The sequence below is a fragment of the Corvus brachyrhynchos genome, unplaced genomic scaffold (genome assembly GCF_000691975.1).
Source record: "Corvus brachyrhynchos isolate BGI_N302 unplaced genomic scaffold, ASM69197v1 scaffold514, whole genome shotgun sequence".
Lineage (NCBI taxonomy): Eukaryota > Metazoa > Chordata > Aves > Passeriformes > Corvidae > Corvus > Corvus brachyrhynchos.
In genome coordinates, this window is record NW_008238319.1 from 2291077 (window position 1) to 2313417 (window position 22341).

Here is a 22341-nt window from a genome sequence, read left to right on the forward strand (position 1 = left end):
AAATCAGGAGACAGCAGCACAAAGGGCGCTACGGCCGGGTGCTTCGCACAGAGACAAAGGCGCACCTGTACAGCCAAAAGATCGCCTTTAACAGCGAGCTCCCGCAGCCAGCTCCCAATCCCAGCCCGCCTTCCCGGGCAGGGTTTCTTTCGGACCAGGGCTGCGTTTCCATCCCCCGCTCTGGGAGTCACCAGGTGCGTTAGGAGCGAGCCGATCCCGCTCCCTGAGACACAAGGGCTCGCTCGAGGAGAGCGATCCTGTTCCTCTGTTCCAGCCACTCTGCTCTCCCCAAAACACCATTTCCTCGGAGCTCCTCTGAAACTGCATTTCCATGGACCCAGGGCTCCAGAAGCTGCAGAGCCGTGCGATGGGGTTTTTTTGGGAAGGGACCTTAAGCTCCACTCCAAGAGGGGTGAACAGGAATGGTGATGTCCACGGAACCAAGTGGGAACTAATGTTGGAATCTTCATCCACAGAGCCAAGGTCTCTGCTGCTGGTTTTAAAGAGGTACCAGAGCAAACACAAGAGGTTTTGATCAAGTCAGCATCTGTTCATCCCCAAAGTGCTTCTTTGGCCAACAGCAAGGCAATCTGAAGGAAAAAATAAATAATTGAAGGTTTTTTCAAGAATGTTTCTGATGTGTTTGTGACCTTCCATCTGGATTACTGCAAAGTGTTTAGAAGTGTGGGGAGTGTAAGAGAATGGGCTGTGCCTGAAATCCCAAAGTTCCGTTCAGGAATGTTCAGGGTCAGACAGGGACACAATTCCCTCCTCAAACCCTTCTGCTGACAGAGAGGGGAGCTGCAGTGTGACATTTCCCAAGCACATCATTTCATCCCTGCTAATCAAACCTCTGCTTAGTCTGTAAGGATCATCGCTTCATTTTGAAGTCAGAATGCAAATGAAGTGTTTCAAGACGATAATTCCTAAACATCTGCAGTTCTTCCATAGGAGAAAGCCTAAGGACAGCAGCTCTGAGTGGCAACATAAAGATTTTCCCTTAATTTCGGACTAACTGATGAAAAGCTCTCAATTAATACAAGCTAATTAGAAATAAGCAAGTTTCCTCTCAGTTGCTCCAATACCCATGAAGTTTCTCCTGGTATTTTCTGCAGGACAACAGAATATCCATAATCACATCCCATTAAAAAGCTTTAAAGACACCCTTATCACAATTTTCCATGTGTTGCATAGGATTGCTGTGGAGATTGTTTTCAATGCTCCAATTCAGAGCAGGTCCCACCACGCTGGATGTTGTCCAAATGTTTTATCCCAGCTCCAAAGAGTTTAGGATAATCTCAGGCCAGCCAAGCCTGTAACAAAAAAGGGGATGAGGAGACAATGATGGAGGGATAAGCACTTTATGGTCATGAATGATGCTCAGGAAAAACAACTCGTGTTCTGAAATTAATGAGATAAAGACAGGCAATGAATCCCCAGCATATCCTCGCCTACGGAATATTTTCCAGCCCATTTCCATAATTGCAAAAGGGTTTTAGGCTCTTAACCATCAGCACAAACAGCTCCTGGGTGTTGACCTTTCTCAGCCTGACTTGGCAGTTTTGTGTTGGCCAAGCCCTGTGGATGTTAATGAGCATCTCCTGTCTTGTGTGCCATGAGCAACTCCAAGCTCACGGAGGGATTTTTGGAATTTTTGCAGTCCTGCACTGTCCCGGTGTCCGATGCTCTGGTTCAGAGGCACAAATGAGCAAAAAGGAAAGGAAAAGGTTTATGTTTGTCCTGGAGTTCTGCAACAGACAAAGGTGGTGGGAGTAAAAGCTGGTGGTCTTGAACCAGCTGAAAGAGAAGAGATTTAGATGGGATATTGGGCAGGAATTGTTCCCTGGGAGGGTGGGCAGGCCCTGGCACAGGGTGCCCAGAGCAGCTGGGGCTGCCCCTGGATCCCTGGCAGTGCCCAAGGCCAGGCTGGACACTGGGGCTGGGAGCAGCCTGGGACAGTGGGAGGTGTCCCTGCCCATGGCAGGGGTGGCACTGGGTGGGCTTTAAGGTCCTTCCAAACCAGTCTGGGATTCCATGGCAAAGCTGCTGTGGTTTTATTTTGAGTTTTCAGTTAGTCACTTCAACTCAGATTACATAGCAGATTAAATCCGTTATTTAATTATCCAGCTATGATTCCAAAGAGAACTTTCAGCCATAGACCTCAAATTTAAGCCCAGCTCTACTCATCCCCCCCTTCCCCCAAATTATTCAGTTTTAGTTTTCTCTACTGATGTAAGTAATAACGTGACACATTTTACAACGTTCCATTATTTTCTGGTTCTTGTTGTTGTTCTTTCAAAATCTATTCATAAACATGTTTTTCTGAGGGTTTTCACTTACAAGAGAAAGCTGCACCTCATGTGGGCGCCTCACATAATTCACCCAATAATCTCAGCACTCAATTAAATTTTAAATGTTTCTCCATTAAACACTTATTTTACCACAGTAAATAATTTAACGGGTTTTCATTTAAAAGTGTCTCACATCACGGAGTTTTCAATCTTTTTTTTTTAATAAAGTCACATCATCTTATTTCTTCAATCTGAAATAAATGGACTTTTGCCTAAAGATTTTTTGGGCACATTCTGTGCTGTAACTCTGCACATACATTTGCATTCACCATCTGAATAATATAGAAAAATAAAAGAAAAATTGATTAGGAAGCGAGCCCACAAACATGGAATCAAGAGATAAAAATGAAGTGCACTGACATTTTAACAAAACCCTCCATCAGTTTCTATCCCGAGTTCCTATCCCAAATGTGGAATTGCTGGTTGTCACAATCAGTAATGACCAGGAACATTCCTATCACAGAATTCCTCTGATGCACTCAGATAAATATCCAGACCCATCTCCGCCAGTGTTGGATCTTTCTATTCTTGATCTTACCCAAAACCTAACTTTCTGTTGACTTTGAGCAAGGGAAACGTTCAATAACCTAAATATCGTTAAAAAGTCAGTGTTCCCTGGGAATTACCTTTTGTAAACAGACTGAGAGTCAAGTTTCCCGTCTGCAATCAGGAATCTGCCAGGTGAATTTGGTGACAAACTGGGAATTGTTTAGAAAAATATTCAGGGGGGCAGGAAAAATATTTTTATCTGGTTTTTTTTTTTTTTTCCTGGAGAGAGAAAACCAGAAGTTGTTTAAATTTTGCTTTAAGATTTTAAAATCTATAGCGAGTACTGATGAGATGAGAAAGGACTAATGGGGAAAGGCTTCAAACTGAGAGAGGAGAGGTTTATATGGGATATTGAGAAGGAATTCCTGGCTGTGAGGGTGGGCAGGCCCTGGCACAGGGTGCCCAGAGAAGCTGGGGCTGCCCCTGGATCCCTGGAAGTGTTCACAGACTGGTTTGGGTGGGAAGGGGCATTAAGGCTCTCATTCCAACCCCATTCCAGTCTGGCAGCTGATGGATCTGGGAGCAAAAGCCATTCCCTGTGTCCTGTCCCTCCATGCCTTGTCCCCAGTCCCTCTCCAGCTCTCCTGGAGCCCCTTTAGGCCCTGCAAGGGGCTCTGAGCTCTCCCTGGAGCCTTCTGCAGTGAACATTCCCAGCTCTCCCAGCCTTTTGTTGAGACACTTTTCTCTGCTGGTCTCCAGTCTTGGATAATTTTCCAGAGCAATCTCCTCCAGTGGCTGCAGCCCCCGTTGTCCTTCTGCCTCATGTGAAATGACTCCTGCCAGGTCAACACAGAGGTGCTTTAAAAGTGGAAATCCTGCACTTCCCAGGGATCAATTCCTTTGCAAACCAAGGAGAAACCACATCAACTTTTTCATAAAATGTAGTCATGGAGTGCTGAAAATTTTTCTGGGAAGCACCAGCTGAGTCAGCCATTACAGGACCCTTCCAGACTATTTCCAGTTTATTCATAGCACTTGACAAAATATTCCTAATATTAGTCCTTGCCAAACAATGTGTCAGATTGCCACTCTAATTCCTCTGCCAGAAACACACTTCCCTTTCCAGCTGATCCCATTCGAGTTGGTTAAAAACCCATTCATTTTTTTGGTGTTATTTTCAAATTGCAAATTAATTTTAGATTTGCTGTAGAGCTAGCATAGGACAGTCATATTTTTTCTTCACAGCACGTGTTTAATTAACATTTCCATCTATCTAGAGATTTTTCAAAATCGGGTTTTTAAAAAAACCCCAACAAAATGCAATGATTAATAAAGCCAGTTTATTTTAAATAAAAAAAAGTAATTTTGGCTCATGGTTAACACCAAACATCTGAAAGAAGTCCAGAGAGATGATGTCCCTCATCCAGAGAAAACCAGGAATATGGTCTAGATGAAGATGTCCCTGCTCATTGCAGGGTGTTGGAGTAGACAACCTTTAAGCTCCCTTCCAACCCAACCCATTCCATGATTCCCTCATCCAGACCAACATCCACCTCAGGCTTTAAGATCTTTCCTTTAAAATTCTTATCCTCTACCAAAAAGAAAATATATTGGAAAACGTTGTCATTTTAATACTAAAAGAGCCACCCTCGAGCTGTCTAACCCAGCCCTGCCAAACTTTGCTGTTAAACTAAATTAAATTAATTTAGGCTCAGCTGAGAATCAATCCGCCAGATTTCAGCCCGGAGTGAAAACGAACGGCTGAATTAGAAATCCCCAAAAATAGAAATTCCGCACGCAATCACCGCCACAACCTTCACTGGGGCCCCTGTAGGATCATAAAAGACATTTAGTAAACAACAAGGTGCCTAATGATGCAGGGAGCTTTTCATCCAGCACTTAGAGACAACTCACTACACATAATTAGAGCATTACCAGAGTCATCCGGCGGCGACGACAGCGATACACAAATGTCACCTGCCTCGAAATCCGGCAGCAATTCCGGCTGCTTTATGTGCAGAGCTTTAAAATTCAGACAGAGAAGATGACAAAAGCAAAGCTAATGGCAGAGTTCATGTCGTGTTTTGGAGCAGCACAAAAATTTGGAAGTGGATTTTTTTTTCCTCCTGTGCCACTTGCTGGATTCTGTCATAAGATCTTATGGTAGGACCAGGTTATTTGGATACTTGTTGGGAAAAAGGGGTGTTTTCTACCCTCAGGATAGGGGGGTAACTAGGATAGATGGGGATAACTCAGTGCACATCCACAGGAATCTCTTCTCGGCCTGATTCTCTTCAGTATTTCCATCTATGTAAAAATTACAATGTCACAAAATAGAAAAGAAGCCAAACAACCAGAACTGGAGATTGCCACAGGGAAGCATTAAATGAGACACACATCCAGAAAGGCAAAATTCAGGTAGGAGTAGCTTTCCATGCAGTTATTTTCAGGAAGTGCTGGAAGAGGGAGAATATGGAATACGAGCCATTATTGTGAGTGCTGCAAAGAGATGTTTAATTTAAGAGATAGTTTCAGAAAGGTTGGAGATGAAATGTAGAAGTTGGAGGACAGCAGAGACACCCAGACTTTCAAAAAAACCATGACTTTTTAAAAAGAAGTTTAAAGTTTTGATTTAGTTTAATAGAAGAAAAGGATGACTAAGGCAGGCTCTTTGAGGGGGGTAAGCCACCAGCCAGCTTGGTCCACTGGCAATGAGGCAAAATGAGACCAACTCAATGGCAACAGGAGACATCTTAAGAACTCCTGATTGCTCTTGCAGGAGCTGTCTAGACTTCCTCATTGCCAGTGTCTGGAGCATTGCTGCTGGCTGTTGTCACAGCAGGGTTGTTGTCTGACTCGGTGTTTACAAGAATGTTTTTGCTTGGAGGCAACACAAGATCTGGGCCTGAACCATCTCTTGAGTCTCTTTCAGCTTTTGTTTGGGAGGAGTTGATTTTTCTGAGTCACATCATCAAACCCCCCATATTTGTTGGTTTAGTGCTGTTGTGTGCCAGGCAGGAGCCACCTGGGGGAAGAAGGAGGAGAAGAAGAAACCTCTTTTGAAGCCCAACATGGTGATGACACATGGGAGGCCTCAGCCCTTCCTGACCGAGGCCTGGATTGGAAAGACAAAGTGGAAATCCACACTCTCTGTTTAGTCATTGGGAAACAAATGGTTTCACAAGCCTGGATTTTCCATTCTCCTCGTTATTTCCCCCCTCAGGGTAGTTCTTGCCCTCCTGTAAAGGCTCATGTTCCCATGGGAAACACGATGGAAAACAGTGGGCATTGTTAGCCTGGGAGATATTCCTGAAGGGAAAACATTTTCAATCCTAAGGTGTAATTTGAAGGTGCTGCTCCCAAGCCCACTGTAGCATACAAAAGGCTTTTAAAATGGGTAAGAATTAACTGATTACTGCTGTATTCACAAATTCCTGCAAGGAGAACACAAAGGATATGCCAAAGAACACAGAAATCACTCTTTTGAAGGCTGAAAGAGCTGAGTTTATCAACAAGGTAGAAAACCTTTGACTGAGTCAACATGCAGCATTTTTCAAAGTGTTTGGCTCACGCAGGTCAGGAGTCGATTCGCTGTCAGAATATTTGTTCTGGACTTGTCAGGAGTCTCCTGTAGGAGTAACAGCTCTGTTGGCAGAAGTCTCTGCTAAAAATCACCACCATTTCTGCTGCCTGGTCATGTTTCCTAAGTGAGGAGATATTTTCTCGTTCTGCCTTCAGGATTGACCAGGTTACCCTAAGGAGGACTGGGGGAAAGAAGTCAATTAATAACCTGATATTTAGCTGCTAATCTGCTAAATTACAGCACAAAACATCACTTTTGTTGTCATTTTTGGATGAGCAATCTTCAGAAAGCTTCACAACTCTGTAATGTGTGCAAACATCTTTTAAGAGAGACTGTTTTGTCTTTTATTCTATTAATTCCTTTATCAAAGGGGAATAGGAGCCCATGGGTTTATTTACATCTTATCAGCAAGCAAAACACTGCAATCTGAAATAATCCCGAGCAGAAATCTGCCAAGAACATTGGGAAAACAGCTTTTCCTGCAGGTGTTCATGTGCTGAATCAGAAGTCAAGCCTCTGAAACACACAGGCAGAAAATAAAGATGTTTGTCATGCCTGACATGCCATGATTTTCATTTTTCCAAGAGGAGCTTTCTGAATCTTCCCCTGAAGTGTCTGTTAGAATTTGACTGAAGGTCAGCACATTGTGAAATGAGAAGTGCCCAATTACCCTGTAGTTAATGAGGGGGCAGTTAATGAGATCTGTAGAGAAACATGACTCTGGAACAGTCAATATTGCAGAACTTGTGTTGCTATCCCGGGATCTGATCCAAAACCCACTGGGATCAAGCACCATTCCCACCCCACGGGAGCCTGCTCCAGCCACCACATCCTCCTGGGACACATCAGCTTTGCTGTGACACAAAACCTGTCCCTTCCCATCGCTCTTCTGTGTTTGCTGAACAATTGGGATCCACCCTAAAATGCTCTTTTTCTTCTGCCAGACTTGCTGGCAATTAGAAGCCCAATTAGGATTTCTGTGTAGCTCATAATAAACTCTCGTGGAACACAGAGTTCTCCACTGTGCTGGGAATCTGTAGTTCGGAAGATGGATATTCCCAGCCTGACAGAGACCCAAACATCAATTTTAAAGTGCAATTACCCTGAGACGTTTCACAAGTTACCAGGTAATTCAGACCAGCGCAATGCACTTATCTGCCCCGTGTACACACGCACATTTTCAGTTTTAATTTGACAATTTCATATCCTGACTTCATTTATGAACTGGCTTCAAATATTCAATGACTTTTGGCTGATAAGAAACCCTCTAGTGGAGTAGTATTGTCAGAATCTAGAATATCTATGGCTTCTGGAAAGAGGCAACTGTCTAAATATCTCCCTGGAATGAGTTTTTTGTTTAATTACGGAATAACTTAAATTTCAGGATCAGATCTGGATCTTTGTTTGCTGCTGGCAGTATATATTGATTTATGTATCAGATCCCAAAATCCCAGAATCATTCAGGGTGGAAAAGCCCTCCAAGACCATCGAGTCCAACCTGTGACCGATCCCCACCTTGTTCCCAACCCAGAGCACTGGGTGCCACATCCAGTCATTCCCTCCAGGGATGGGGACTCCAAACCTCCCTGAGCAGCCCCTTCCAATCCTTGACAACCCTCTCCATGGAGAAATTCCTCCTCTGAGCCTCCCCTGGCCCATCCTGAGGCCGTTCCCTCTCCTCCTGTCCCTGTTCCCTGCGAGCAGAGCCCGACCCCCCCGGCTGCCCCCTCCTGTCAGGGACTTGTGCAGAGCCACAAGGTCCCCCCTGAGCCTCCTTAAAATAGACCCAACAATGGGAAAAAAAATAGAAACCGAGGTGAAATCAGTAAAACAAAGAGATTGCCAGTGATACTCCCATTTCTCCTCACCCAGTGTCTGCATCTGCACCTGCAGCTCCATCGTGGCTCTGGTTACCAACGGAGCAGGGACCCAGCTGCCCACTGTAGCCACAGAGATCCCACCCATGCTGGGGCCATCCCAAGTGCCCTCAGAGATCAGGAAGTTCCAGTGTTATCCCCCAAAGCCGTGTTTCTGGAGCTCCCAGGTCACATCCACACCGCAGGCTCGGGAGGACGGGGTAAAGCAGCGGCCACGTGAACTCAACGGGTGCCTTCCAAATTCCACTAAATCCCTTGGAGAAGTCTGGCCCTGGGGAACAGAGTGCCCTTGCTTCACTGCAGCTTAATCCTCCCCTAATCCTCCTCTCCAAGGCAGGATTATTGTACAGTGAAGAGAGAAATTTCTCCTGCTGGCTGAGTTTCCATAGGTGACTTTAGGGTGTTTTACCTCTCTCGTGGTGCTGTCAGCAGCGTCCCTGGCCAGGTGTGGGGCTGGATTCCCTCTTCTCTCCACTGGCTCTCCCGTTTTGCAGGAAATCCATTGAAATAAATGGGACTGCTGGGAGAGAACTCGACATAATCTGCACCAGGGCTGTAAAATGTTTTATGTCCTGAATTCCCTCCCAGAGGAAAAGTTTCGTAGCCAATTAAACCAATGGATTTGAATGTGTTTATTGTTATTGCTGAGCAGTGAATATTCCACTCAGGCATTCCAATGGATACGGAGAATAGGACACTCTTAGGGTGTGGAAGGTGCACAGACAGAACAGTTTCAATGTTGGGGTGTTTTAAGGTCCAACACCTGCTTGTCAGCTCATGACAAACCAGGTACTCCCTGAGCAAAACCAGTATTTTGGTGCTGCCTAATGAGATATTGGATCATTAGAGAAATATTTGTTTCCAAGGGAAAACAGGAGCAATTAATCTACTCTCACATCAAGGAAGGTGGTTTTGGGAAGAAAACCCCACCCCACACAGAGCTTCAAGCAGGGCTTGTGGGCTGCTGAGTTGAAACCTGCTCATAAAAAACTCGGAGTCACTTAAAATTTTACCACCGCTTTTTAAAAAAAAATCGTATCTTTAATTGTTTTAACCCTATTAATGATAAGGTAAGAGCAAAACCATGGTTTAGGTTTGCCCTGAGCTGAGTCTGGTGGCAAAAGCCAGGGAGAATTCTTGGCTCATGGTGCAGGAAAAAGGCTGCAAAAAGCCACAGAGCTCTGGAGCACATCCAGAGAAGTCCCAGTCCCTGAAGGTACCCAAGGAAGCGCTGGACGTGGCACTCAGGGCTCGGGGCTGGGCACAAGGTGGGCATCGGGCACAGCTTGGACTCGGTGATCCTGGAGGGCTTTTCCACCCTCAAGGATTCTGTGATACCACAGGCACAGGTTTGGTGGGCAAATTTTCTCCTCAAGCCAAAGCTTGGTGAAGGGGTCTTGAAATTCTTCATGGCTTCAGCTTGCTGAGAGATAAAAAACCCCAAATAAATATAACCAGCACCAAAAGTCACTACCTGAGTTTGGGGCCAGAGGAGATCATCACCTGTAAGGGAAATGATTTACTCCAACATGAAACACATCTACTGCTGCCCTCACAGAGCCTCAGAATGCAGTAAATCCTCTGTCTCTCCAGCACAGGATCAATTGGGAGTCCCCCCTGAGCACGGAATTGTGCCTCCGAGCCTCACCCTCCATTTACAAGGTTTCTCTTCCCAGCGATTGTTCCATCAGCGTTAAAAAGCTGAGCAGCACTTTTCTCGCTGCTGCAGGAAACCCGAAATGATCATTCCGAGCACGGGAATTGTCTCAAAGCCCACCATGGCAGTTGAAATGTCAGTGCTGCCACTGCTGATGTTTTAACAAAATCAGGAGTGAGGAGCTGATGGAACCACGCCAAATCTTGGCACCAAGACCCACAGCTGCACTCACAGCCCAGAGCTGCCAGGGTGTGCTCCGGTGAGCAGGGACTCAGCAAAACACTGGACATCAGTAACAACCCATGAATCTGAAAAGACAAATTCATTTAAATGCATTTCAAATGCCTCAATTCAATTCATTTCAGTGCTAATTGAAAAATCATCAGCCACAAACCTGGAGGTGTCTGAGCTGCAGTGGAAGCTGAGATGGTCACACCAGTTCACGGAGGTGGAAGGTGATTGAAGTACCTCATGTAGTGGCACCTTTGTTTAACAAGATATTTAAGGCAAGAAACATTAATTGCTTTATTATCATGTACCTCTGTTTGAAAAAGAAATGGAGCATACAGGCAATTAATTACTTTCTGTTCTGAAAACATACTGGCCTCAAATACCACTCCCTTTAGTTTAGCTGTGGGTTAAAAGCCCCCAGTGTCACTTTTCCTGTGCAAAGCCCCGGTCAGACCCATTCATTAACCAGCTGGTGGCAGTGTTTTCATTAGGAAAAGATAAAAGGCATCCCACTCCTTTCCCAGAGAATCCACTCTTTCTGCTATTAAAGTGGGAGAATCTTCCTTGTTACTTGGTTTCCTTCATTGAAATTCGAAGGAAATCCATACAGGATATAAAACTCCTCTGTCACTGCTGCAGAATCCTCTGGTTTTCACAGCTAATGGAATATTTTACTGCCCTTTGGAGCCTGGCTGTTGTTTCTGCTGCTGGAATTCTGGTGTTAGAGGGCTCCTTGCTTTCCTCGGCAAGTTAGTTTAGATTTCAAACAGAGGTGTTGGAATGAAATAAAAACATGACAGATTTAATCTTGGTTTCTGCCCACCGGTGGACTTTGTGTTTGGGGAGAGAGGTTGGAAATTGCTTCTGGAAAAGGAGAGCACAGCAATATTCCCTTGCTCTCCCCACACATCCAGCAATGGCTCGCTCCCATCCCTCTCCTAAATCTTAATTTAAACCAGGCCAGAGCTGTGTGGAGGAGAGCTCCACCTCTCCTTGTGGTATTTATTAACAAGAGATAACAATTAATCAGCATTTAACAGGAACAACTTGCAGGATGCAGGCTGGAAATACCTCTCCTAACCCCATCCCTCCCAAGGTGCCAGCAATGAGCCTTGCCCTGTGATATTTACAATTTTCCAGCCTGGAATCACAGGTACAAGGATCCTGAGTGATAAGAGAAAGCCACTCCATGTGATATTTACAATTTTCCAGCCTGGAATCGCAGGTACAAGGATCCTGAGTGATAAGGGAAAGCCATTCTGACCCCTCTGACATCCCACTCCCACCACAAGGAACCGACCCCTCCTCCCCGTGTGTGCCAGCCGGGCCATCTGCAGCAGCTCCATCTGCTCACGGGCATCTCCAACCTCCACAGATGTACCCAAAAGTGCTGCCAAGGCTTGTGGAAACACCTCCTGGAGGGCTGGAAACACACCGTGCTACAGCTAGGATGAGAAAAAGAAAAAAACTCTTAATTTATTGCAGGAAAACCTCCAGCAGCTCCAGCAGGGCTGATAACTGTGGATCCCGACCCCTCCTGCTCCCCCATCCCACCCAAATTAGTGCAGGTGCAGGAGCTGCAGGGATAATGCCCCCATGGGGATGTAATGAGGTTTGGGAAAGTCTCCTGACCCCCTGGGAGTGCCTGCAGTGCAGTTTGGGAATGGCCAGTCGAGGTGGCAGCTCTCCAAGGCTGGCACTTCTCGCTCCTTTTAGCACCAGGAGCACTCGGCTTGCTTTGGATTATCTGGAAAACAAGGAATAAACACTTGCTAACATCAATAAATCTGCTGGTCTTTTAGAGTCAGTGCTCTGGGAGACTGGGAAAGCTTTTCTCCAGGTTTTGCCAGTTTTCAGCTTGGATTTGCTTTTCCTTTCTTGTTCAGGAGACCAGAAATCAGTGCCGGTAATTCTGAGGTTAAAAATGTACAATAAAAGGGAAAAAGCAAACACACCTGCACGTGTCACTCCAGACCAGGAAATCTGTCATGCAGCTCAGCAGAAAGGTCACAGTGACACTGGGTTTCAGTGGCTCTGGAGCTCCTGGTGGCTTCCAGGGCTGGGAAGGACACAGGACATGGGATGTGTGTCCAGGTGTCCGGGTGGGTGAACATCCTGGATCTGCTCCTGAAGGAGACTGGAGCAGGAGCTTGACAGCTGGCAGGGAATGTTCCTTGCTGTGACTCTGTCAGGATTGATTGATTTCCACAGATCACTTCATTCTTTATGATCTGGCATTTTCCAATGGAAAACGGTTTGGACATAAGTCCTGGCCAGCCTGATTTCACCCCCTCTGGGGTTTTGTTTCATTCCTGACCCTTTTCAATACTCGAGGAGTGCACCATTTCTGCATTAATTGCAAATGTTTGGAATAAAATTTGCCCATAAACCCCCCTAGGACACACATTTCATTATCCCTTCATCAAGTTAAAAAAAACCCACTGTAAATATTTCTCCATGAATAAGTGATTGATGCTTCAATCATGTTTGGATTTGCATCCACCTTGGTGTCCTTCCCCTGTGAATATTCCTGTGAGCTGCCTGAGTGATCACAAAATTAAGCATTGCTGTCTGGAGTGTTTTGGGAACACCTTTCATGTTTATTCCCCGAGCCCTTCTCCATGGAAAAGGAGCACTGGTCCCAGGGTGTGAATTGGTGGCCACAAATAAATGTGAAATGCACAGAAATCTGCTGCTGGGCAGCAAGGGAAAACAAATCCCCAAAATCTGGTGGTGTCGAAATCACAGAGTGGGACCTCACACAGGGACCTTTCCCTGTGTTCTCTGATCTTTGATATTAATGCAAATAGTGACTTTTCCCTTTTTTGGGTATCTTTGATATTTTTAAAGCACATTTGGTGCAATAGGAAGTGGTAACAGATCCAAGACATGTTTCTTTTACTTAATCTGAGTGTTTTAGCAACTGGCATGAAGTATTCTGTGTTTGGAGTCCACCTTTCCATGGAAAACAGGATCACGGAATGGGTGAGGTGGGAAAAGGTCACAATGGACCATCTGATCCAATCCCACTAAATGTTCATCCCACTAAAAGGCAGGAAGGAAACAGATGAAGCCTCACCTGGGGCAGGATTTGAGAAACAAATGGAACTTGAGGCTCAGATTTGGCTTTTCCTGGAAGCTCAGCTGCATTTGATGCTGTTGAAACCCCCAAATTTCAAATGCTCCTCTACTTTCCTACTCCAAGCTCTGTTCATCCAGAGTGAATCCTTATCCCACTTCACCTGCCTGTGGTGCTTTCCAGTCCCTTTTGCTTGGATTTGTTGACGTTAGAGGGCAGTGTCCCATTTTCCTGCTTTTTTCCAACGTATTTAACCAGTTCTGGTTGCCAAGTTCTTCGGCAGGCTGGGGCTGAGGTTACGAACGTGCTCCAAACAAAAACTGCTATTTTCACTAAAAAACGATCACAATTCTGGGAAATCTCTCAAAAATGACATTTTCATGGTATCAGTATAGCTGGAAGGGTGGGCAATTTATAAAACCTCACACATATTAACTATTCCCATTCCCAACAGTTGTCTGTGAGGGCTCCGTGGTTTCCCAGCTGGAATTTGTGGGAATTAATGCAGCACAGCCCTTCCATGACATTGCAGGGTATTAATCCAGAGGTGGCTAAAAGGTGACTACTCACTTTTGCGTGATGAATGGCTCCAAAATCCTCCAATCTCTTCAATTCACTTCCAGAAGCGTTTTGAAATCACAGATGAACCAAAAAAAAAAAAAAATAAAAAGGGGCAAAAAAAAGTCAAAGACAAAAAGTTGCTTTCAAATGTGTAGGAAAAGTGTTTCTGAATCAGCCTAAGGAATGTCTCACAGCCATAAACCCACAAAGCATCCAGAATGCCACTCCAGCGTCCACAGTGGCAATATTCATATATCAAAGCCGAGGTGCTGTGAGCTTCCAACTTTTTTTTAGGATGGCATTCATCTTTCTGACAAAAATCATTATGGAATGCTAACCTGCAGCCACTTCAGGCTCGCTGGGAAAATATTACCACTTCCCCCATCTCCAGCCACACCTCATTTAAGAAGCTAAGCTTGTGATCACCAAAAAAAACCCAAAACGTTGTACAGAAGTCACCGACTTTTATCTCCCTGGGAACTTTTTCTCGTGGAAGTTGCAGGACAAAACATATCCCCAAAATATGGGAATTACAGATCCAGTTTTAACCCCTCCTTGCTCCTCTGGAAATCTCCCTCACGCCATCCCATGGTTATTCATCGTTCCCATAATTAGTTATGATTTTCCCTGCAGCACTGCTGAAACACCAAATTAATTTGCAGTGTCTGGATGCCACACAAATTCCAAGTGGGAGCAGAAAATCCCATCAACAGACCAGTGGAAGGAAAAAGGACAAGTTCAAAATTTTGGGTGCAAGAGCCAAGTGCAGAAGCAGAATCAGTCAGAATCCTGCCTGAGGTGGCACAGGGAATGTGGGGGACTTTCCTGTAGGAAAAGGAGAAGTGGCTTCATTTTGTAATTGAATTTTTGCGGGGCTTTGTTAATAATAATATATTATGTTAATAATATATATATTATATAATAATATAATAATATAATATATTATTAAAAATATTAAAAAGCATCACTTCCCTCTCCCTCTCTGGCAGGTGAAATTCATTTTTTATTTACAGGGAAAGGGAACCATTTCCTGAAGGCCAGGACTTTTCGAAGTGGCTCTCAGAAATGAGAGCTGTCACTGACCCTGAGCAGGAGTTTACTTTCCCTTCCCGGGTTTGTTCAGTCAGTCAGGAACAAGCACCAACCTCACTGCTCCTGCTGACCAGGGCTTTTTGTGTTTTTTTAACATGGAACTGAGGAAAATACACAACTGTGCTGCAGTCACCAAAAAAATACAACACAAAACTATTGAAACATCATTTGTATGACTCTTGGGGAATGCCAGCTTGAGTCATGTGGGAACCCTTCCAGCCCTGCCATTCCGTGATCCCATGATAATGAGGGGGATTCATTTCTTTCATGATTTGCACACAAAATAAAATTCCTGCATTGGCTGGAAACGCAGTAAAAAAATATTGCCATGGAGTAAAAGCTCCTGGCAACAACTGGAAAAAGAGCTGTAAGGAACAGCAAATGGTGTGATGGAATCATGGAATCATGGAATCATGGAATCATGGAATCATGGAATCCCAGACTGGTGTGGGTTGGAAAGGACCTCAAAGCCCATCCAATTTCACCCCCTGCTATGGCAGGAACACCTCCCACTGTCCCAGGCTGCTCCAAACCCCAGTGTCCAGCCTGGCCTTGGGCACTGCCAGGGATCCAGGGGCAGCCCCAGCTGCTCTGGGCACCCTGTGCCAGGGCCTGCCCACCCTCATTTATTAACAATCATTAATGAACAACTGTATGATATATTCCCTCACTAACTCTGCTAAACACTGTGCAATTAATTTGTCAAATGAAACTGTCTGCAGCCATCAGACCCTTAAAAATTATATTGGTTTTTTTCTAATGCGGTATGACTAAATTAATCTAAAATAGAAGGTATTTTACATAAATAAAAAGCTAAATTATTGAATATGCCTTTGAAAAACATCCAAGTTAGGCCAGTGACAAAACAATCCAGTTTTTAAGGCTACAGCATCTATGAAATCATTAATTAAGCAGTTACAGGCTCAAAGGTACAGCCTTTGACAGGTGAACAGCACGAGGCAGGCGAGGCGAGTGTGCTGTGCCAAAACACCTGAACTCATCCTGAGAACACAGGGAAGATAAATGCAACTCATTTCCTGAACACAAGCACGTAAATGACACCTTATTTGTTGATCATAAGGAGTGATTTGTAAAGTTCAAGCACCAAAATATGCAAATTGGCACCATGCTCGACATGCAAAGGAGCAAATGGATCCTGGAGATCTCATCCTCACACGGCTTCTGCCTAGCTCTGGAAAAACTCACTGTGAGGAGGTCAAAAAGTGCAGCACAAGCACCTGGGCACTGAAAGAAGAAAATTTAGGAAATTTAGGTGGTAGAAATTTAGGAAAATGCCAGCTTGATACAAAAATAGAGAAACCATTTGGGCTGTTCAAAGTGCTGTAGTGGCCTCCTTGAGCTGCATGGATCCAATGTGGAGTTTGTGCTCTGACAGGGGCTTGCCCAGCTCCTGGCAGGCAGGAGCATCCATGAGGATGCTTCTTCCAGGAACTGGACTTCCATGATCCTTGTGGATCCCTTCCTGCTCAGGATATTCTATGAGAATTCCAGTGATGTTATCATTAATATTTGCAGAAAGTTAAAGAAAATGCAAAACCACCCCACCTTTGCAAGTGGGAAAAGACCAGGATTTTGGGTTCAGAATTATCTTTTCATAGCCCAGTTCCACCCACATGGGGCAATTATCTTCTCTCCTTTAAGGCTGTGTAAATGAATCAACAGGATCAGCTAACACAAGTATGCTCAGCAATCAGGACTGGGCCTTAAATCGCTCCATAACCTCCTCCAGTTGATTTTCCTACATTGCTTCAAGTGGCTCTAAGGAAGGAACCTCATTATTAAATTAACATGAGGGTGGGGAGGCCTTGATTTCCCAGAGCAGCTGGGGCTGCCCCTGGATCCCTGGCAGTGTCCAAGGCCAGGCTGGACATTGGGGCTTGGAGCAGCCTGGGACAGTGGGAGGTGTCCCTGCCATGGAAAAGGGTGGGACTGGATTATGCTGAAGGTCTGTTCCAACCCAAACCATTCCATTATTCTATATAAGAGAATACAAATACTGTATTAAGTAACTTTTTTTGGTTTTTTTTTTCCTTGCAATTGGGCCATTTTATTGAAAGATATTTAAATAAAGGATTCATAATAGTCTTGCAAATCTTGTGAGCAGAAAATCCCAGAGAATACGAACCCAGCACTCAGGACTGGCCCACTCCCAGCAGGATTTCTGATCCCAAACATGACACTGAGTCAGTAACAAGCAGTCCACCAGCTTTCTACTTTGATTTGCCCACAGCTCCTCACATTAGGGACCCTCCAGCCGGCCCCAGTTGCTGCCTAATTAGGGGAATGACTTTCCATCAATCCTGACGTGCCACAGTGTCTCATGCAACACTAGTTTTTGCCATATTTTGCATGTAAAAATGAATTTAAAACTGAGAAATGAGTGGCATTTCACAGGATGCACTTTGCCACAGAGAGGCAGAAAATATCCCTGTGGCTGTGCTTGCTCCCATCCTCCAGGAACCTGACAAGACCCACAGTGCCAGAAAGGAGGAATAATTTGCAGAGCTGGCTAAAACCAAAAAGCAGAAAGACCAGCAGGGTCAAACACATCCCTTGTCATAACAGGGGAACCCAAAAGTGCCCCAGTCCAAGGAGAGAGATCCTTTAATCCAAAATATGTACAAGTGCAGCAGAACCCTTTAAAACTTCAAACTGAGACGATTTGGTATCTCTGACACATTTCCAGAGGTGGGGAAGGCCACCACAACTGCCATTCAGTGGCTTCAAGAAAATCATTAATCAGGGAGAATCAGTGGGACTCAAAAATTAAGACAGCAAAATTTATGGGCTGAAAGAACATGGCTCCTATCAAAGGAGATGGCTCCTACCAAAATATATGAAATATATGAAAATACATCATGACCCTGGGTCTTGATTTACTATAAAAATATCCTAAAACAGAACTGTAGAGGATTATCAATAAATTAGTGAAAAAGCTCAAATTCCATTAAATGGGAATAATTTTTTCCCCATTTTTACTCTTATATATTCTTTTCTCCTCCTTCGAGTTGAGAGCCATTTGTTCTTTCCAATTAATTGATGATTTTTACCTGAAAATAAAGTAAAAAACACCCCTCTGCAACATGATAACCATCCTCCACTGATGGTGTAATTTTTAGTCATAAAAAAAGGCAAAGCAGGGCTGGGGGAACCAAAATGACTCTGGAATGATGCTGACATCACCGAGTTGAACAATACATTTCAACAGCATCCTCACAGGCCTTCGCTTCAGCCAAGTGTCATGCTGCTAATTAAGATGCTAATGAAGACACAGAGCCAGCCACAGCAGCCTGGGCTCCTCATGGAGCTCCCAGCTCTGGAATTTGGCTGCAGTTTGGAAAGCACAGTTAAGATACCGGGGGTTAGGAGAGCCCTTAGGCACAAAGCACAGAAATCTGTGAGGCAGCTCCGTGGGCAGAGGAATCTCGGAGCGCTCAGAGCTCTGTGAGGCGCTCCAGGGTTGCCATAGAGACTCACCAGGTTCGTTTGACCGACCACAAGGAGTGAACACAAAATATTCCGACCCTCAACGCACCGAACGCCTGAGGCATAACCCGTGGAAGATTCCATCGCTCCCTGTTGTCTTCAGGAAGTTGTGGATGAAATCTGGGGATGATGTCTGGGGATGATGTCTGGAGAGCAGCTCTCCACAGCTCATTTCTTGTCACACTGAGCCCTTCCATGTCTTCTGGAAGGTTCACACTGAAGAAGTCAAAAAGATGGGTCTCGGCTGATCGAGCTTTTAAGATCGGCTTAATTTCTGGAATAATCAACCCAATGACTTCAAATCTGTGAGGGAATTAGAAGAAAAAGTCCTTCTATCACTACAAAGACAGAAAAAATGCCCTAAAGCCCAAAATTGCTCTGTACCCCAACCCCAGAGTGATGTTCGATGTTCAGCTGTGCCATTTTTTCAGTCACCAAGGTCCATCCTCACCTCGGTTGTTCTCACCAGCCATGGCCTGTTGGGGTAGGGCAGTGAGCTCAGCTTGTTTCCTTAAAGAAAAAAGTCCTGCCATGCTGCTTCACTCTCAAGAAGAAATTTAAATATCGTGAAACATTCTGTCAGACTGATAAAAGGCGTATCTTTGACATTTTTCCAATCTTTCCCCAAACTCTTTCAACATTTAAGCAGACAGCTCATCAATGACATTCTGCATAAATGCTCCATGGTTAGAAGTAATTTTTCATGAGGAATCTCTAAAGTGCCAGACTCTCTGATAAGTTAAATTTTGATTTTCTTTATATGACAAATGGTTAATAGTTGTCTTAGAGCTTTTCTGCACTATGACTTTTATCTCTGTTTTATTACGGTAATAATAACATCTAATATACTCTCTCATATCTGTCTTGTTCTTTCTTAAGGTCAAAATTATATCCAGAGTTAAAAGCAGCAAGAGATTTCTCCCTTTCTTCCTCTCGGTATTTTCAGGGAATAAATTACCATAAACAGGCAAATAATAGCAAATTAGGAAACCTAAATGTGATACCCATACTTTAATATGTGCTGGGCAATCAGAAACCCGAGTATTGGGATGTCATTCCAACGGGGAATTTTCAGGCTTGCAAGTTAATTAGATGCTATTAGGTCAGGCTATTTAATTGCCTTCCTTGCCAATAACCTGTGGAGAAAAAGAAAAATATTAGTTCCTCTTCTTGTCTTTGGGCAGATTTCTCTTGTTGGTGTTTTATGGGATTTGTACCCTTCAGGTTCACCAGTGGTAACCCCAAGGCTCCTTCAAAGGCACAGATGGTTTTTAGGGAGCAGAGGAGCAGCAGGTGACACGTCCTGCTCCTTGGAAGGTCCATTCCAGGTGTGGGGATGGGGATGGGGATGGGGATGGGGATGGGATGGGATGGGATGGGATGGAGACACAGCTCCCACAACCTCAGGGTAGCATCAACCCAATCCCAGGGCTCAGGACAGGCTGGTTTATAAATTAATGAACTTATTTATAATCAACTTATTTATTTAGACACAGCTGCATCTGAGTAGCCACATTTCCTAATGGATAGGTTCTCTTTATGGCAATGATTTCATGGTTAAAAGGAGTTTAATTGCTTCAATAAATGCCAAAATAAAATTCATTTATTCAGTAAATCTAGTGAAATCTGGTTTCTAGTTTGAACTAGAATCAGAACTGGCTAAATCGAGTTTGGCTGCTCCAAACAGTGGTTGCTGAGCTCAGGGATGGTTCTCACAGCTCAAAACCAGGGAATCATCACTGGAAATTTATGTCTAAAGCCTCCAGAGGCAGATACAAGTTAGAGCAAAGTAAGGAAAAAAAATCCTTATGGATTCAGGGATTCTGCATGTCCTCTCCCTCAGCCTCTCCAGCTATGGAAACCACCCTTTTCTGCCCCAAAACTCTTCCCAAGTCCATCAGCCATGACACTGCTTACTCAAGACAGCTCAATGAAGGCAGCTTCTTATTTTTTAGATGGAGAAATTGAGTAGAAATTATTTGTTTGAAGTCCCAGACTGAATTACTCACAAAGGCCAAGACCGGCCAGAGCGTTCCCAACTTCCCAACTTGCTCCTCAATCCCCAGACAAAGCATCACTCTTCCCACCCTCTGAACTCTTATCTTTTCTCTTTCTGTTAGTTTAGCCAAGAAACATAGAAAAGAAATTAATAAAAAAAATTTTTTTGCAGCATCCTGAATCCCTGTTCTCCAGAAAGGAATAAAATTAATGGCAGCACATTAATTACACTGCAGGCTGGCATCCCTACACTTGTTCTTATTCTCCTCTTTTTACTGAAAGAAGACATTTTCTGCCACATTTCCAGTTCCTGTCAGCATAAAAATTAATGTGCCCAGCAATGGCACCCTCAGATCCTTATTTCCTGACAGAGATCACTGAGGTCACTCTCTGTTCTCTCCAAAATAAAGCCACCTTTAGAGTTCAGAGATGAGTTCAGCATTGCAGGGTGAGTTTTCTGTGGGTGGCGAAGGTGAGATCAACCCTGCAGTGACGGAACTCCTGAAAGGCAGCTGGATAATCTACATTTTCCAGGCTTGCTCTGGATTTAGGTGATTTAGGTGACTTATGGCTCTGGGTGGCCTCCTCATCCCATTGTTTTGTCCATGCAGATCCCTCCAGCTGGAGTGGCCTGTCAGGGAATGGCTAAATCATAAACAATGGGATTTTTCCAGCAGCCAATTTTTCTTTCATTCCTTATTTTCAATAAAAGGGGATGAAGGTCTGTGGGAGCAGGACACCAGCTCTGCATCCCTCTGGAACGTGCCCTGCTCAAAGGCAAATGCCAAAACACTGAATGAGTTACTCTCACTCCTGCACAATAAAGGAAGGGGAAAAGCCTGATTTTCCAAGCTCCACGAAGAGTTCTGTTGGCTTAAAGACAACCTTGCTCATCCCAGGTTACAAGGCAGGAATGTATTTGATTATGTAGGAAAATGTTAACAAAAATGGATCTGAACACCCAAACAAAGGTAAATATGAACTTGTATGGGTTTTTTGCTTTCCTGAAAGATGATTTGGGTGGGGATATGAGCAGGACAGAGCCACAGCAGGCAGCTGCACTGGGACAAAACACCTCCATGCCCACAGCCATGCACCGATGCAGAATGGATTCATGGAATCATGGGATCATGGGATCATGGGATCATAGGATCACAGACTGGTTTGGGTGAGAAGGGACCTTAAAGCCCATCCAGTGCCCCCCCTACCATGGGCAGGGACACCTTCCACTGTCCCAGGCTGCTCCAAGCCCCAATGTCCAGCCTGGCCTTGGACACTTCCAGGGATCCAGAGGCATTCCCAGCTGCTCTGGACAATCCATGCACCTGGGACATGTGTTTGCTTCTGTCACTGCCCAGGAGTCATTGCCAGCCCTTCACTTGCAGTGCAGTTCTGCTCCTTGGGCAGTGCTGGACAGAGCTGGAGAGTGTTTGGGATGGAAAATTTTCAGGACATCTGCCATGGCTGAAATCCCAGCAGCCAGGAGTGACACGGGGCAGTGCCTGGCTGCAGTGGAACCCCTCGTGTCACCACGGAGCCATCCTGGGCTTGCTCCCATCTGACAGTACCCAAGGATAATAAATATCCAGCACATTCCTTGGGCATTTTTCATGGTTCCTAGGATTCCATGGCTCCTAGGATTCCATGTTTCCTGGATTCCATGGTTTCTGGGATTCCATGGTTCCTACAATTCCATGGTTCCTGGATTCCATGGTGCCTGGGTTCCATGGTTCCTAGGATTCCATGGTTCCTAGGATTCCATGGTTCCTGGATTCCATGGTTTCCTAGGATTCCATGGTTCCTGGGTTCCATGGTTTCTGGGTTCCGTGGTTCCTAAGTTCCATGGTTCCTAGGATCCCATGGTTTCCGGTTCCATGGTTCCTGGGTTCCATGGTTCCTAAGGTTCCATGGTTCCT

The 22341-nt window shown here is 44.8% G+C and overlaps 1 protein-coding gene across 10 annotated transcripts in view; it reads right to left on the reverse strand.

The window, feature by feature from the left end:
• Positions 1-6: 6 nt before the first annotated feature.
• The window catches only part of NPS (neuropeptide S), a 40195-nt gene continuing 17860 nt past the window's right edge, over positions 7-22341 (reverse strand). The window contains exons 2-8 of one of the 10 annotated variants that reach the window (XR_001861936.1): positions 19438-19563; positions 18477-18730; positions 13838-13883; positions 11489-11633; positions 10352-10440; positions 8292-10265; positions 6322-6604 (exon numbers count right to left, since the gene is read on the reverse strand). The gene's annotated coding sequence lies outside the window, so the exon portion shown is untranslated. Of the gene's footprint in view, positions 591-6321; positions 6605-8291; positions 10266-10351; positions 10441-11488; positions 13884-15517; positions 18731-19437; positions 19564-22341 lie in introns of those variants that run through there. The other 9 variants (XR_001861932.1, XR_001861933.1, XR_001861930.1 and 6 more) reach the window with 9 other exon arrangements.